The sequence below is a fragment of the Erigeron canadensis genome, chromosome 8 (assembly GCF_010389155.1).
Source record: "Erigeron canadensis isolate Cc75 chromosome 8, C_canadensis_v1, whole genome shotgun sequence".
NCBI lineage: Eukaryota > Viridiplantae > Streptophyta > Magnoliopsida > Asterales > Asteraceae > Erigeron > Erigeron canadensis.
The window spans coordinates 29630402-29650561 of record NC_057768.1 but is presented as its reverse complement, the minus strand read 5'-3'; positions in this window follow the sequence as shown (position 1 = coordinate 29650561).

Here is a 20160-nt window from a genome sequence, read left to right as displayed (position 1 = left end):
AATGAAAATGAAAAGTACAAGGACACCTAATGATAAAAAAAAAAAGCACAAGGATGAAAATGCGAATTGAGCAAACCACATGGAAGATTTGTGATAATTTCTCATGATTATATATTCTAGAGCAATAGCTTAGCCATGTCTAACTTTATTTGTCCTGGGCTTTTTTAGAACATTTATAGTGGGTTTTTGACAAAAGGCTGCAGCCCAGTCCAACCCATGTAATATACTACTCTATCCATTGTTGTTAGCTTTGTACATATCGCAATTTCAAGACTTCTGTTGACTGCTGTATTGTTTCTGGTTAACTGGTTTGGTTTACCACTTCGGTTAACCTGTTATAATAACCCGAAATTGGTTGCATAGGTTCATGTTTTTCCAAAGAGTAACCGGTTATTAACCGGTATAGGTTAACCGGAATCGATTATTTAAAAAAATAACGGTTTTGGTTACTTCTAAAAAATAACTGAACCGATTAACCTATATTTGCACCTTGAGGATGTATTTTAGTGCATATTTTATTAAATCGTTTTGCTTGTAAAAATCACCCAAGTTTTAAATTTATAAAACAAGGATATATTAATAATTATATTATGTACACAGGCAATGTACCCCGTCGCGTATAATATAGCTAGTCGTAAGTCCAGGATCATCCAAGAGAATTAGTTTAGTTGTTAATAACAATATTAAATTTAGTCTAAAAAATAAAGTGTAAAGTTGAAGGGTTGTGACTGAACTGTCACGTTGCTTAACAAACTACAAGTGATCTTTTTGAAAGCTTTTTAATGACTGAAAAGTAAATTTTGGCGTAAGAGGAGCAAAAGATAAATCTTAAGGTCATTACAGCCTAAAAATAGGTTTTTAACGAAAAGAGTTTGTTTGATCTTTGTAACTAGGAATTGTTTTCAACCCCCAGTTTATAATCAGACTGTCACTATCTGATTGATAAACTCTTAAGTTAAAGTGAAATTCTAACCTTGAAATGGAAGTGTACCAAATAAGATTGGTAACTGCAGAACGAGAACAATAATCGATATAAGCAATATATAAGGACAATTAACTTCTACTCAAATGTTAGATTCCAACGGCTTCTCCACTTAACCCTTGTGATCTACCTAATTTTAATTTGAGAATAATACCAATAAATAAAACCAAAACTTTGTAAATTTTAACTAAACTTAATGAGACTTTTCGCAATGAGAGAATCAAAAGCGATTATTATTAAACTTAAGAGAAACAAAGTAAAACTTGTAAGAATCAAAAATCGAGCTTACACTTGAAATGAAAGATTCAACGGACTAGTGCTTTAAAACTAGTAACTTTGAACAATGTAACAACTACAAATTTAATTCTAAGAATTGGTGATTGAAGTTTATTCAGAAAGTAGCGAAAGTTTTACACGAGAGTAAAGTAACTTGAAAACTAAACTATTTTATTTCAAACTAATATTAAAGATTTTTGGATGATACCTTGGACTAGTTTATTATTGAGATGGTGTGGAGACCATGGGATTCTTCCTAGGCACCTCTCAGGCACACCTTCAATTGATCTGGTGCATGCTCTTTTTATATCTGGATTTGTGCCAATTAAGACCATTATTGCAGGGGACATAGGATGCAACTATAGTACGTGAATAGCAAACTACTGAGCCAAATAATATCAAAAACGTGCAAATTCAAATGAAATCTTCAATTCATTTGTTGCAAATGTTTAATAGATGGAGTTGAGGTGAATAATGTCGCTTTCATGTTTTATCTCTATGCTTCAAACTTCCAAAACGTGATCATGGTGGCTAATTCATCGAAAGTGATCAATATGAAACTTGTAGATAATAATCTTCTGAATCTGTAGAAAGTTGAATCGTCTCGATCGGAGTCCGAATGAATAAATTATGGCCAAAACAGTACACCATTGTTATTGTCTTTTTTAATGCATTTCCCCATCAATTTCCAATGCAACCTACAAAAACACTCATGCAAGTAATAAGTAACTAAAATACATTAATTTAATTAATGGGTCATATTTGTACGTTAAATGACAAAAAATGCTCAATTAAATACGTATAATTTGAGCATTAACAAATCAGACTTAGAGTATTCAATAGATTTGCCTTGGGCCTACCGTTCTCTTAGCTTCGGGCAAAATTTTAACAAAACCAGCATTACCAGCAATCAAATAGCAGCCCAAACTTCTTTCCTTATTTAAAAATAGTCCAATACAAATGGGCGAATAATAGCAGGTTAAATTGCATTAGTTAATACTGCTAGAGCCTCAAAAGGGTCAATATGGGTTAAATTGCAACCAAATAACAGCCCAAACTTCTTTTCTTTTTCTTTTTGAGTGCAAATTGATATTGATAGTTAACAATATTGGAGATGGTTCTTAACACGAGTTGTGAGGATAGTTTATTTGGGATAGAGATCTTCTAAATTTGTACAAAGTTGGAACAACTTCAATATTTGAATTAAAATCAAAGGTCATTATCAAAATATCAAATTTAAATTCTAACGTTTGATTGTAATCTAGTGGTTGACAATAATCCAACTTTATCTATAAAATTGATTCAACTTTAGAATATTCTTATCTGCGTATTTGTATCTTTCAAACTAAACAACAGAATATACAAGTAGCTTTTTTGTTCTTTGCTGTTTTTTTGAAGGATAAGTTGTCCACATAATTCACTAAAACATATGTTGAGTATTAGGTCAAGAGTGTTTGTTTATTTATAAATATACGCTTAACAAATAGAGTACCTTACAATTGTCTCACACTCTATCCATAGTTTATGGTCATCTTAAATTAAACTAAATAATACATTCGATGTAGACAAACAAAAGAAAAATGTCAGAATTAATTTCATCGTAATTGTACTCTTTCATTGTCTAAAAAGCTGAAAATTTAAGAATAAAATAAATGACGAGATAAATTATTGTACGTAACTAAGAAAAGATCATAAATAAACATGAATTGTTACAGAAATATATAAATGACGATAAAGACAATGTAGAGTTTGGGGTGTACAAATGCACACGAATTTATAGTTTGATATATTTAGCGCAATTAAATATCAACTAACTCAATAAATGGATTAAAAGTACCTCTTTTGTTCATCTTTCTTTTATTAGTAATAAGTTGACTGTAAGACAGTGAAATATAACATGTACAATGAAAATTACTTTGGTTTAAATGACAATACAGATATCTTAGAACATCTACCAATATATACATAACAAGGTCCTAAATTTATTTCTAAACAAATAGGAACCCTTAGATGAATTACATCTTTGATTGAGAACCATTAGATCAAATTTAATTATTTCATCTTCAATAAATGACGATATTTATACTTATACTTTAAATGATTAGACAAAAAACCCCCTTAAATCATAGACCATAAATAATAATAATTATTATTAGTATAAATATATGTACACGGAAAATTCCTTACGAATCTTGGACCATAAATAAATAAATAATATAATATTAAATTTTATGTAAACGATTGACCATATTTTTTTTAAAGTAACTATTTAGTATATTTATATTTATATTTGGATATCCTATATTTATATTATGGAAACTTTTAGATTTTTACTAATGTTACTAAAAAAATATACCTTGCCAATCAATCCACCCAAAATATTTTGTTGTTTATCGATTGAAAAACTATAGCTAAGTATATTTAAGATTCATGATCAAACTAAAAGATAGATTTTGAGATACAAATAAATGAAATCTTTTGTAAAAATCGTCTTTGACTTATGCTAATCATATTAAATTAAATATTAGGTCCAAGATAATAATTACTTAGTAAAATCAAGAATTTTGATTGGTTAATGGGTCATTACGGGCAACATTTTGAGTATGTTAAATGTTCAAAGATGAAAAAAAAAAGAGACAGAGTTTGGTTTAATAGTAAGTAATGATAGTATAATTACTAAATATTGGGTATTAAATATGTTTATGGATAATTTTGGTTCAGAAAATGATTAATCTTCTTAAACACTAGCCTAAGATTCTTCTTAAAATCATATCAATGTGATAAGTGAATTCCATTTAATCTCTTTTCTTAATCTTACCCTTTAATTTCTACATATCACAATCCTATGAATTATGAGAACTTTTAGGCTAATGAATTAGGATAATTAATAATTCCCCATATTCATCAAGATTTACATAATCCAAAAAAATATATTAAGTTCAAAGTTTATTAAAATCCAATGAGACAAAAAGACTATAAATAAAAAAATTGTCAACTAATGAGTTTTTTTATTTCATTAGATAAACGACATAAACAAATATTATCAAGTGAAATTGAACATTTTAATTGGTTGATAAATACTTAGGAAAATTATATTTTTATACATACTACATTTACGTCCGTGTTAAATACACGGGTTGTTTATAACATTTTCAAGATAAAATTATTTGTTAATTTTGTAAATTCAGATGTAAAATATGTAGTTTTAGAAAATTTAAAAAAGTTATAATTATAAGACATTGAACGCATATAGTGTATTTCAACTTATGTAATACTTCATCCGTCTCACTAAAAGTGTTCAGTTTTGAATTTTCAAAGTCTTTTTTGTGCAACTTTGACCTTATATATTTGTTTGTATTATATAAAATTTGATGAAAATTATATGAATTGATTAAGTTTTAGATATGTTTTCATTGATATAACTTTCATCGAAAATTATTTAACACAATTAAATTTATTTAAGGTCAAAGTTATAAAACGAAGCCTTTAAAAGGTCAAAATAGGACACATGGGACAGATGGAGTATTATGTTGTAGATAATATTTGTTTATATTTTTTATCTGTCATTTGTTGCGTATCATCACTTACAAACCAACTTTTGATTTAAAAAAAACTAAAAAATAGTTAATAAAAATGTACATGAGAATTATACCCTTTATTTTCTAATTCAAAACAATATATGAATTTTCTAGAGAAAAAAAAGAATTCTTAAAATGAATTTAAAAACTAAATATATATATATTGATTAAAAACTATTTTTGTTCATGATTTAATTAAAAGATAGAGTTTAACATAAAAATAAATGAAAGATAATATTAAATAGCGAGTTATTAGTTAATAAAAATAAAAAGAAATTTCGAACTTAAAACATAAAACTATGTAAAATTCTTTGTTTCTTTTTATTAATCATATTAAATATTGGGGATAAGATAAGATTTATATAGTAAAAATTTGTTACATGATGAAAAATGGAAAAAGATATTCCAAGTTGATGGTAACATATAAAATAATTATAATTTAGGTATTTAATGAGGCTATAAAATGTAATTATTGATGTTAAGAAAAAATTATAAACTAGTGAGAAATTTTTATAAAAATATATATAATAATTTTTGTGTGAGTCCATAGTTTTTATTTTTAATATGAATTATGACATAAGCAAGTTTTAATTTGATAAAATTGAGCCTTATAATTGGTTAATAAGTTACTATATCAGTTGTGTTTTAGTGTATATAAAGATAAAGATAAAGATAAAAAATAAATATATGTTTACTCGCGTATTACGTTTCGTTTAACAAAACTAAAAATTAATTACCTAATTAATTTAGTTAAAAGTTACGTAAATATGGTAATTCGATTAGTATATATTATATTTTATTACATTATTAATACGAGTATATTAAAATATCTAGATATCTGAGCGATTAAAGTTTTTCATCAAGGAATCAAAAGAAAACAATACGTCTCTAAATATATATCAAAAAGAAACCTTAATTCTATAATAAAGAAGTTTGGACATTTAGATAAAGTTCAACTTTTAGTTATAACCATTAGATCAAAACAATGATGTCATATACCTTTTTTAACTTTTTTAGATTTAATTTTAATTCAATAAACTAAATAATTTTTATTTCCCTATATACATTTTTAGACATTATTTGTTAATGTTATTTATTATATAATTATTGAAACTAATATTTTTTATATTTTATATTATTTTTCATATTTAAAATAAATTTTGACTTTTTATTTAATAAAATTTTCTTTTTAATCGGTACTATACACAGATTGACATAACTTTTCAATAATTACTCAACGATTTTTGAGTTAATGAATAACTGGAAAAAAAAAAAAAACAAATACAAAATCTATAATAAGCTATCACAAATATGTATCAAAAAATAGTTGTATGAAAATCGTAAAGATATTATCCATAACTTTAAGTTAGATTAACACATAACATTTGATGTATAGATTGGTAATTTAGTTGGTTAATAAATTTTGTAAATAACTAAATTAATCAAACAAAACGTTAAAGCTCAAGTATAGACAATACAGACATATTCGGATGCATAAAAGACATCCAATCAAACAGAAACATTATTTAGCGAGACCTCTAATGGATGATGTATCCATTTTTCTAACTGGCCGGTCACCGTTAACCACAATCTCAATGACCATCAATGTAACTTCATGCCTTTTTAATGGTTCAATTTTTACCAAGTTCATCATGTCATTATATATATATATATTCCCCGCGTATTACGCGGGGTTATAATCTAGTTATCTTTATATAGCAGTATATAATATAATAAGAAAACTAATTTTATAAAATTATAAAAGTATATTATACCAATAAGATCAATTATTATATTTATCCAACTTATATCTCTTTCTTTGCATATTTAACAATCATAGCAAAGTCTACAATCATAAATTAATAAAACTTGAGACATACTTAGCTTGATTAGTTGGGTCATCAAGTTTTATCTTGAAGACACGAGTTTGAATCTCGAGGGTCCCAAAAGTAGGAGACCTCTAGGGTATTCTTTTTGAATGTCTACTTTATTTTGGATGTAGCACGATCCGGTAAAATAAACGACACCCGAATAGTGAGACAAGTTTTATTTAATAGTTGTTTAAAAATTGAAAACAAAAAATTAAAACTTGAAATCACATTGCGTAGAACATGTGTGATGCTAACTTAAAAGAAAACGTGTACATAGTCTATTCGACGGTATATTTCAAGAAGTTAAAAAAAAAAAAACCCGAAGATAGAGGGTAAAAGAACAAAATTGTCATTAGTTTGACAAAGATAAGTGTATGGGTAGTTCGACAAGGATTGCTTGTTGGGTAGCATATAACCATAGACAAGGACAATTAGATTTCATTTGTTTAATTAAGTATTAACAAAGATAACGGTCTTAGTTAGTATGTTAAAATAAAATTGTCCAATCAGTTTTGTTTTGAGTTATGATTGGTTACCATTGTTTCAAAATCATTATGAAAGAGTTGAAAGCATTACGCATTCATTTTCGGTAAGAAAAAGAAAGGTGAATTCAAACTGACCATGAGGCTTGCAAAACAGTGTGAATGTGTGATAAATTGATAATGATAGGGTTGATTACCTACAAAGAAACAATTAATATTTTTTTTTAATAATAAAAGGATAGTGTTAGTTTTGTGACAAACGAAAAAATCATTAATCAACCAGTCAAAACAAATGTATTTCCCATTATAGCTCGATGGTTGAGCACCAAATTTACATGTTGGAGATCATCTCGAGTTCGAGATATAGGAAAGACATTTAAAGGATTTTCATAAATAAAGACTTCCAATGAAGCTGGTTTGAGTCCTGCAGAGGGACAAAGTTTTACCCCAATTAAATGTCATGCCTTTGAGGGGTTTAGTTGAGAATTTCTCCTCTTACTAGATATTGAGAGTGAGGGGGCTCTCTGGTGCGAAACCGGTTAAGATAACATAATATAGATCCCCTGTTGCGAGTAAATGATCCACGTTCTTAAAAAAGAAACCAGTTAAAACAGATAAAAAGATATTACCATAAAACATTACCATTGAATAGAGATTACTTCCTTATACCTTTCAAATTGATGATGGCAAGTTAACTAGTGAGTCTTTTTATCATCTTTACTCCATTATAAAGAAAAAACCTCCTATTTAAATTCAATTATTTCGTTTTTGAAATATCAGATTTGCCTTTAATATTTTATATTTATCTAAATCTATAATCTATATTTATAATACCTAATAAAGCAAATGCTCCTCTATATGAATTAGGGTTTTATTAGCGAAACATTTATATTTTTACATTAATAACCACACCGTTACCGCTACCGCTACCACTGTCACCACTACCCATCGCTGCCACCGCCGCCGCATTATGCGGGTACCTCTCTCGTCCTTTCAAACTTAAGGTTAACTATAAATAATAACAATAATAATTGTCCCATTTTAAACGATTTCTTGTAATAATATGACAATGTGGTTTGACACGACAATAACATATGGAGCTATAACATTTTGTATCGGACTGTATCAAAAACATTTTGGAATAAAAACAGTTTGTTTGGTCTTTACATGTGAGAGTCTTTCTTTTGGGTTTTTCTTCTGTCTCAAGATCCTAATTGATATGAGGTTTTTTCACTTTTTTCGTAGTTTTTGCAGTTAAAGACCCGACGCTAGATCTAGAATATATAGGTAATTGTTGATTTTTAGATTGTAATTATTTTTTTTTGCCGCTAGCTTCTTGCTAGTGACTTTATTATATATCCATTTTGTCGATAAAAAATAAAATAAAATTTGTGCTCGCATATAATTGCCAAATAATGGTATATCATCAACCTTCGTTTTTACCGTAGTTAGGTAGGTTGCCGTTCTGCTAACTATATATAATTTAATTAATCAGAAATTAGGTGGAATAATATTGGTATTTTGGTACTCATTCTTATTGTTATTGCCCAACATTAGTATCCCAGATATATTACTTTACAAATACGAGGATCTCTAAAATCTTCTGTATACAACTGCATACACAACGCTTCTTTTCATGCATACGTGTCTTATATCTTGTCCATATACATGTATTCAAGGAGTCTATTAATTATACTTTTCAAAAGTATACTCGTATATACTTAACTCACTACAACAAATAAATATGTTATTTCTTTACACTTATTTTCTCATGTTTTTAAAAAGTATGAAAATTTTTATTAATTTAATCACATTTAAAAGTGTGAACAAATTTAAAAAACGTATCAATTGTTCACACTTAAGAGTGTAAAAGTTAAGTTGTAACACCTATTTTCTTCACACATAGGGAGCGTGAAGAACTTATGTGTTACAAATTGACTCACACTTTTAAGTGTGACAATATTTGACAATTGTTCATACTTTTAAATGTTAACATTTTATTTACACATTTATAGATGCGAAAAATTTATAACTTATAAAATTTATTCATACTTTTAAATGTAAATTTTTTCATTTTTATATGTGATTAAATTCATAAATTTTTCCATACTTTTTATAACCAAGTGTGAACAAATAACTTTTTTTTTAATGACTCTTAATAAGGTAATAAACTAATAATACATTGAAAAATTATTTCATGAAAATATAGCATTTTAAATTCACGGTGTACGTGTTAACCATAATATTAAAGATCATGATCGGCAAAACATATTTTAAAGCTCATAAAACAATGATATTGTCAATTTGCTATTCTAATGTGTACTAGTACGTATATTCATGCTAAGTAAGTCTCAATTTTAATATTTTGTTTCTTTTCCATCAATATGCAATATCTCAACAATCAGTTCAACCATCAATTGTTTGCATGAATATGTAAGCTAAAATTAAGCTTAACTAAAAACACGATATGTAAATTAATATTAATACTAATATATTAATATATAATTAAAGTCGTGTAACAATTAAAAAGATATAATTTATGGTCTTACTTGAAACACAGATGCGTGATTCTGTTATTCTGTATTGAGTTTAAAAAGCTGATATTAAAATATCAAGCATTCTAAATAGAGAAAAAATATTGTAACATTTCTAAAGTTAGTTAAATATCGAAATAATTGCCTTGTTTGCACCTCCCCGGCCCCAATCCGATTATATGTTCTATCTATCAAAAGTTGCAATCCATTAATGGGATTCCAATGATACTCCTTCAGTATTTATACTCATATTAAACAAACTATTATCTTCCTCATTCAACTCTTTACCTTTAAATTATCTAATTTACACTACATTCACATAACTTATCCTTAAAATTCTAAAATTATCCTTAAAAAAAAAGCCACAATGTCACAATGACCTAAAAACCCCATTGTGATAAAAACCCCATTCAACTCTAAAGTTATTGCTGAAGGTATTGCTATGGATAAGAAAAAACATCTTAACTGGTATAAATTATATCACGAAATGTTTAAATAGTAATTAACTTTTTATAACTCAAGAAATTATTAACCAATTATGTCCTTTTTTACATTCGCAATAAATTTTAAGCTTTGACTATTTATTTTTTTAAATTACTTTGACCTCCTCCCCTACAGTTGTAAGTAGTTATTTTTTATAGTTAGTTTTTACACTTCATTATTTCCTGCACCTAATCCGCGATTTATTTGTAGAATGATAGATACAGTAAGATGATCCATTGACGCATCTCATGAAAATAACCTGAACGCTATAAACCGTTACGCGGTCTGACACGTTATAAACCGTCGCCGCTGCAACGTGTGGACACTACTCTAGTTATGTTGTATATATTGAACCCCGGTGAATATTCAGATGGGATAAAGGCATTGGAATGTACCCAACTATGACAAAAAGGTTATGTAATGTACCCTACTACTCGACTTGCTATTCAGTGTAACCACGTTTGTTTTTTGGGTTTTTCAGTGCATGCAACTGACTATGAAACAAGTTGCCGGTTACATCTTCCAGGTTTTTTTTTTATATTAAAAAGCTTGCCACGTGTACGAAAAGAAAGAAAAAAGCAGTCAAACATTTTCTTATAAATAGAAAGAAAAAAATCACAAGATGCACCCACCTTCAACCCCAAGTTAAAATCAAAATCCAACAAATTAAAATAAAAAAACAACACAGATATGTATTCATCAGACTATCTTTATCTCTTTCTCTCTCTCTTTTTCTCTGTCATAGCTTAATTCTTTTTGCGAGGTGGCGCGACGGTAGTAATGGCACTATGGCAGGTGGCGGCAGTTTTGGTGGTGGATGGTGTTTAGGGTTTTTGATGATGAAGGTGATTAGGGTTTTTGATGATGAAGGTGATGATATGGGAAGTGGTGGCGGTGTTGTAGTGGTCCGACAGCTGCGATATAAGGAGTGGTGGCGTGGGCTTTTAATTGTAGAGAAAAAGAGATCTATACACCACATTTCTTTGTATTGGATATTTATACACCACCAGCCACATTTCGTTGTATTGCCAGATCCATTATGTTGATTGAAAGATCGATTTTCTCAAAAGAATTATGGTGGAAACGATTTGAATAAACCCTATCTTGCTCATTACTTTGAATTAGAACACAAGATTAACACCAAAATACTCTAAATCAAATTTCGAACAAATCCTTGCCAGGAAAACTTTCAAACACCTTCGCCGAAAAAAATAGTAATCTCGCCGGAAAACTTTAAAGATGCGATTATTTTGTTGTTCCTTCGAGTTACGACTTAAACCAACACCAAAACACTCAGAAAATATCTCCGCACAAACCCTAACCAACAAACTTTCGATTACGAGATTGCCAGAAAATTCAAAGTGTCACTGGAAAACATAACCGTCACCAAACTCAACTAATCAGGAAACTGAAAGAACGAAGATAATCAGAATTTGATCGGGATTAAAACCTTACGATTTTTCAGGTCGAATCGATGATGAACAAGATTGAATTAGAAGAGAGAAGTGATACAAAATTTGTTGTTTCTTTTTCTTCCTTTTTTACGCGTTTTTCCTTTTTTTTATAAATAAAATAAATAACCGGATGAATTACCTTGTATAGCAGGTTGATTACGTGGAATAACTCAAAAAAGGTAGTTGGTTACACTGAATAGCAAGTTGTGTAGTAGGATACATTACATAGCCTTTTTGTCATAGTTGGGTACATTCTCATACCTTTATCCCTATTCAGATAGTCGATTATGATGAAGAAACACTATCAACGTATCAGGTGTTTTCGTTAGATGTCTCAAATTCAAATATTATTTTGTAAAAATCTTGCAATGGCTTAGGAAGTATTTTAAATTGGTCACAAATTAAAATACGTACTTTTATTAGATCACATACATCCGAGTTAATTATGCTTTTTTAAATACCCTGAATAGGACAAACTTCATTGTTTAACCATTTCCATACTTACGGACATGTTAATAACAAGTTACCGCTTTCGATTCCAATTAGAATATGATAAACAGAGTAATGTTGATTTGCCGATTAATTAATTGACGATAGGGTCAATATATGCCACTTGTTAAGAGTTGTATGAATTAGGAAGACAAAAAATTGATAATTCAAGCAAGTATTAAATGTCATTATAATCGGAACAAGACCGTGCTCGAGCAAGAGGATACACCAGGGACCCTTAGGGAGGCATAGGGCCTCTTTCGTTACTTTATATTTCTTATTGAATACTTTTTCGTTTTTTTTTTAAATCATTGTCTAGTGCTCTTGTAACAATCAGTTATATTTTTCATAAGATCCTTGGTTTGAATCATTATAGTCTGAGAAATTAGTTGGAATCGGCCACATATATAAGAACTGATCAGATTGTTAAACCTCGGGTAAAAAAAATACGAGTAGCTTCTTATTTTTAGATAATCCGAACAAAAAAAAAAATCCTTCATTCCCTTTTCACTTTTTCTTTTTTATATATTAAAGTTATTTTGTCTACTTATATTTATGCCGTTTATTGACATTATATTATACATTTATACTTCTATACTGTTATATAAAAATTATACGCTCTTATTGAAAAAAAAGTTACGAAATGACCAATCTACCTTAATAAATTAATTTACATCATGAGTCCCTTATTTTCTATAAGGGTGGTGATTTGTCCACCAACAGTTTTTGGTGATGCACTATCAAATATACTTTATTGTGCTGTGCAGTACAACCCTCTAAAGCATATTTAGTGGTGTATGTTCAAAAACTAGTATTGTACAGATCGCTTCTCTTTTTAAAATATGTTCACTTTCAACTAACTTCACATCAGTTACATTTTTATCTACTTACATCATTTGACACCGACATTACCAAGGCACCAATAGTCACTGCCATCCCACCCGGTTGACGACACAACCAGACTGCTCTCACGACCACTACTACCGCATTATGTGAATACTGTGCTAATAAGTAGTTGAATTGTCATAACTAGAACTCAGAGTCCACGATGATTACTTTTTTTTTATACAAATAACATAGATATATAATATCCAAGTGAATCCAAATCGAACCTTTTGCCAACTTATTTCTTACAAGTTAACATTTAGTATTTCGATCCCCTGACTCCATATCACATTACTCATCATTCCTAGTAAAAATATTTAGGGCGCGTTTAGTTCGAGAAAATGTTTTCAAGTTTTTCATTTTTAGTTTTCTAGAAAATGAAAAGGTTTTTCATTTCTAAAAAACCCTTTGAAAATTTTAAAAACGCGTTCAAAATAAAAGATGGAGTTTTCATTTTTCCATTTTAGAAAATTAGAAAACATGTTCAAATTCACTTGTTTTCTAATTTTAGGTGTATAAAAGGTTTGGAAACTAGAAAAGTGAAAACAAAAACTGAAAAAAACAGTTTTCTAATTTTAGTGCAAAAGTTGGAAAAAGGAATTTTCATTTTCTAGGAAAACTTTTCAAAAAAAATAGAATTTGAACGCGTTTCTTGTTTTTCATGTTTTCTTGAAAAATAAAAATGGAAAACATGAGAGTTTTCTTGACTAAACGCACCCTTAATTTCTTGAAAGGATTTGGCACAATATATCCCTTCATTTGGTTCATATGCGATGTTTCTTTTAGTGGTACTCATTCAACATTAGGGAGACATTTTCTTTTGTGGTACATGGTAGGGGTCCTCTAACTTTGAATTGTCTATATTATGTAGAAGACAACCCAAATACCAGTGCGTAGGAGTGTAGGACGGTTTCTAGTCGATTGATGCTTGATAGCTTTAAACTTGATGGTTATTGACTTATTGTTGTCGTCTCAAAAATGGAAAATAGGCTTAAATTACGTGATGGGAAAGGCATTTACTATCATAAGTTATGTCCAAAACAAGCTAGCTAACTTTTAAGGAAGAGGCGAACGGATGGCTCCTTGTGACTATAATCCGTTCGGCTAGAAGATTTAAGGCTATATATATCTCTCATTGGATCAGTCGAACACCTTATTGAAAAAAAAATTCGAGGCTAAGTTTAAAGGAAATTCCATTTAATTAAAAGTTCAAACGTGTTTAAAAAGTAATAGATCGTGTGGATAGTTAGCATGGACGTCCAAAACTATCACATGGGTGTCCATAAGTTAATATAAAAGATTCATAAAAGGAGTCACAATTAGTTCCAACTTCCAACAATTATAGACATTCATGAATGGACCACACAAATGCCTAATGCATAACCCATTTCTTGCATTATCCCATTTCATACAACCCCCTCTGGTATTTAAAATGAATTTTAGCTTCATGGTGTACTAATGAGTGTTCCATTGTCAACGTTGAAAATGTTTATAATTAACTGTTATTTTCTAGTGGATTAAACTTATGTTTGCCTAACAATCAAAGTGCTTGTTTGTTCAAATCTCATGGAAGACAAATATGCGAGATATCTAGTGTGTTAATGTCGAGGATTCAATCTCTGACATGAGATAGTTTAAATCGAGTGTGTTAATGTCATGGCTAGCTTTCCATACCGAGTTTCAACAAAATCACATTTATCTACGTTACAATTTACAAACTACAATAGAACATAGTAAGTATCAAGACCAAGATGCAAGACCATTGGTATAACAGGAAGTTGTTAAAGTGCGTCGAAATGTAGATAATTATGGCCGAAAATTTTTAATGGGAACCAACTATTAGATTAGATATAGTGTCTTAAAAACTTAGTATAAACGTTTAAAATATGTAACGGACCAATCAAGAACTTTCACATGTAATATTCATATGAGTTGTCACGTATATCATGTTGTATAATTTGAACAATTTACTAAATTGTCAAAAAACGATGTACAAACTCTTAGTTCATTTTTAATTTGAGCATAATTAGTTAAAGTATGGTATATACTTCCCAATAGGAAAGTAAGAAGTTACAAAAATAGTAAAACCGAAAAATTTGTACGCGCCTCCAACTATAACTTCCACTAGAGCTACAAACCAAAATTTATTAAAAGAATACGATTTAAAAAAAGTTATGACATAGTATAAATATATACACTGTGTTCGTTTAATATATATATATATATATAGCTAAGTCATAATAAAGAATTAAGTATATTTATATGTATATGTATGTGTATATTACATGCATCCATTGTATGTACGTATTCTTAAGCTATTGCAAACTTCATAATCAAAGTTCTCCACTTCCATAAATATTGCTCATATCTTGTATGTTCATTGCCACTAGTGTCAAATCTTTATCATGTATTATGTATATATGTTGACTTCAATAACGATCTATTCAAGCCAACTAGACTTATACGTACACCATCTGGCTGTCATCTTTTTATACACCAAACCGTAACTAAGATGTATGGAAGATATAAGATGAGACGTCGAAATGCTCGAAAGGTTGTTATCAACCTCATTATATCATATCTAGTTGACCTTAATTTAAAGCTTGATATTGTGCATTTCATTAACCATGCATAACGTTACTTGTTTACCGATCGAGGTTATCAATGCTACAAACTTAAGCCAAAGATTATACTAATAATTAAGCATATCCATAGATCGATTCGTTTCCATGTTCATTTATTATGATCAAAACATGACATTTTAATTACTTGTGTGTTCTATGAATCACTAATTGATGAAGATATTCATAATTAAGTACTTATTAAATTTACCTAAAGTTTGTCACGATCATACAACTTAATTGGACTATGCGAGTCAAATAACGCTAATCTAAAAGCAATCAATCGTAAGTATGTGTATGATTGTCTATATTTCACCTTTCTCATACCATGCTCATGATAGTATCAGACATAGTTTACACAATTATATATTGACGATCATACTAAAACTAATTTAATGGTTGTCTATATTTCACCTTTCTTATACCATTCTCATGATAGTATTAGATAAAGTTTACACCATTGAGTCATTGACATTGACGATCCTATTAGAACTAGCAACTAAAAACCATCAAACTATATATGGATACTGAAATCTTAATTGCTTTATATGGATTTTATACCAAATATTGTTCACATATTATTCAAATGGAAAATGATAAATTCACATTCTCCTAAATCTACATTTATAGAATCACTGGCGGAACCACATAATAACGAAGGGTAATCTGGGTTATGGGTCCGTTAAATTTTTGTAGTATAATTTTTCTGAAAAAATGATATATATATATATATATTTTATTGATACTACGGGTCATATAAACTAACTTTAAACTTTTAAAAGATTATCTTGAAAAAAAACTCTTTAAAGCCGTCAAAATATATAAAAAAAAAATCCAAAAAATGTTCAAAATCGTAATGATTTAGACTTTATCAATACTTTACGTCGATACGAAACCAAAAAAAAATTTTTGTACTACCGATCACATTCAATCCTGGTTCTGGCCCTGTGTAGAATGCACAACTTGTAGGATAACCATCATTCAAAATCAACAAGCTTAATACCGACCAAATGCCAAAAATTGACCACATTTGACTCAAGGCATACTTTCTTCATTTCTTCTTAAGAGGAACAATATGTATGACTAATTGGTAGATATAAACCCATTGTGGTTTTTTTTTTTTTTTTTTTTTTACTTTGAATAGCATTAATTAAATTGTAAAAACATTTATAGTTATATCAAATTAGTCAAGTCACGTTTATTATATTTCTATTCTATAATAAATTAATAAAAAAAGTATTGTACTACAAGTATTATTTTTGTTCCATTGACGGGCCAACCTTGATGACAAAAAGGCATCAACTTGCATTCTAGATGACAAACGTTGTGCAAACACAACAAACAAGGATCATTGATAGTTTACTAGCTAAGAAAATTGGACCATATTTTGGACTTTATCATTGATATGTTTTAAGTTTTTAACTATCATCTTTCTTTCACAATAACATAGATTGTCACGACTTCATGCATGCTTTACTCACAAAAAATGGAAAATTTCTTTAGATTAGGGAGTATCTAAGTGTGCAAGTTTCATTCTTGTTCGAACAAAGTTAAAAGATTATCCAAAACCATACGTTAAATTCACGACATTCGTACTTCAACTTTATCGCATGTATTCCTCCACAATTGATTACAAGCGGAACAAAACCTGAAAATGCTACGTATAATATATAATATCAATATATCATATGCTCTGCATGTCAAATTATTGATGAGGGACCAATTACGTAAAGTCCAAAACGGAAGGCCCCTAAGGGGTAAAGTGTAGAGCCAAACATTAGCAAAATTGATATGTTTTTGGCAAGGTTTCATCCAATAAACACTTAACACGTGTCATTGCCAAAATGAAGCCAAAACTTGTCAAAACCTATGGTGTAGTACCAAAAACTTGCCAATTATTGTCAAGAAAAAATTATCAGATAAACCCCAAATTTTCATTAATTTTAAAAACACAATACATAAAAATAAAACATTTCATTCGAAATTATTAAAAGATAAACATACAACATAATAGTTCATTCATTTATCTCATAAACTGCTTTGGCCCATATGATCAAATGATTCAAGTTGTAAACCGCACAAGTAAGTTGTTCCAGAGTAACTTGAATCTTGTCGATATTCCCCTGCAAATAAGTAAAGCATTGACACTCGAGATCAGTACAATACCTGGTTTGTATATAATCGATTTGTTCTCGACACCATTGCTTCTTCGGATTTAGTTTTGGCATAACTGTAACAAGTTCTTCTTTAAACAATTGGTGGTCGAGGATATTAGCCATGATATTGTCCTGTAGTTAATCGACAGTCATTAGGGGTTTTCAGCTAGTGGCATTTGATGAATAAGCCATTTCAGATGTATAAAAGTTTATGTTTTCAGATTTAAAAATTCAGATGAAGGAGCCAGTATTTAAAGTTAGACTACAAGACGTTTTTTTAACATTCAAAATTCAAAATATCTACACAATTAGTCCCTCCAACGGTTGAATTCAAAATATTTACACTTTAAGTCCATCAAACGGTCAAAAATTCAAAAACATTTACACTTCTAGACCCTGAACGGCTAGCTGGATTGTCACTCCATAAATACGAACGCATAGCTCAATTCAGTTTCATTACCATCCCAATTTTCATCCTTCTACAAGCTCACTTTTTTAACCAAATGACGTCCTCATCATAAAAAAAGAATGTTTACCAACCTCGTCTGACTGTAGATGAGATGAAAATACGAATGATGACTGATATCAAAGAGGATACCCTCCATCAAATAGAACTCTCTGTGGTTATGGGCTAACTACAGGAGAAAATACGATGATGCGAGCAATAGGTAGAGGCAATACAAGCACCGAGGCACAACATTTCGAAGCACGAAGAGCACTATTCTTCGTTTCTACAGGAGGAGATCAATAAGGTCAAGAGGGTAGTCAATGATGTTTTTGAGGTCGGTTACAAACCAATGCACTTAGGCCGAATCATACCACGACAATTGCGGGGAAGACAAAACCACGTGGGAAGTCAAATGCCCGCAAACACGACAAGTGGTGGCTCAACGATTACGCTTACCGTGGCTTAGAAAGTATGTCAATATAAGATGATGAGTAATCGTAGGCTTCTAATATATTTCGTGTTTTTATCACATACTGTCTCTTTTAATTATGTGTTGTCTTTTTTTTTATTGTGAAATGTGTTTTTTAATAATAATAAAATGTGTTTTGTTTAATTATGTTTGATAATATGTATGTGTATGTTATATATATATAGAGAGAGAGAGAGAGAGAAACAGAGAAGTTAGGGGAGGAGGATTAAAAATAAAAAGTCACACACACGTTCCAAAGTTCACTTTTTCAATAGAAAGTGCCATGTGACACTTACCCAAAGTTTATTAGCATTGACCAAATGTAGCCGATCCAACTTGCTAATGCTTGCCGATGTACATGCTACAAACAACCTTGCCAAAGTGCCGATACTAGCCGATTCAACTTGTCAATGCTTGTCGATGTACATGCTACAAACAACCTTGCCAAAGTGTCGATACTAGCCGATCCAACTTACTGATAAAACTTGCCGACTACACTCTTGTCCCTAAATGTATTTACATTGAAAGGGTAAAAGATAATTTTTCATGTTAGGATAATTTTTTTTCCATTTTTATTAATACAAAAAATACATACATGATACATTATGGAATAAAAATAAATAAGCTAAAAATAAACTAAAAATGTAAACCTTTGTATTGTTCTGGGTATTTATTTTCTCTAAATTTAAACATAACTGAGTAATAATACATAACTATTTTAATAATAGTTTATCATAAAAAAAATAAAAAAATATAGTAACGTTTGATAATCCAAAAAATACTTGACCAATAATATAGTGATTATTTTTTATTAACAAAAGTTTGTCAATATAGATAATTAATAACAATGAAATATATAGAGTATTAATGTGATATAGATACATTTACATCAAATATTTAAAGCGAAAATGTATCATATAACAATAAAATAATAATAAAAAATTGAATAAAATAATCTCTATACTAAAAAAATGATGACGCTTTGAAGAAAGATGATAATATATATATATATATATAGTTTTACTATAAATGTTACTCGAATGTAAGAAGTTGCAATGACGAAAATAACATATAATGGACGAGTTAACCAACATCAGGTGAAAATTGTCAAATTGTCTTTGATTTGTTCATGGCTCACTTGTTTTTGAAGGGATAAGTTGAACAAATAAATGTTTATGAGATGTTTACAGGTTTAGTGATTTAAGTGATGAATCATAAACAATTTTTTGTATTAGGGATGTTTTAGGAAGGACTTAGTCCTAATTGTCTTTGATTTGTTCATGGCTCACTTGTTTTTGAAGGGATAAGTTGAACAAATAAATGTTTATGAGATGTTTACAGGATTAGTGATTTAAGTGATGAATCATAAACAATTTTTTGTATTAGGGATGTTTTAGGAAGGACTTAGTCCTTAATTAGTCCTTGTTTGATG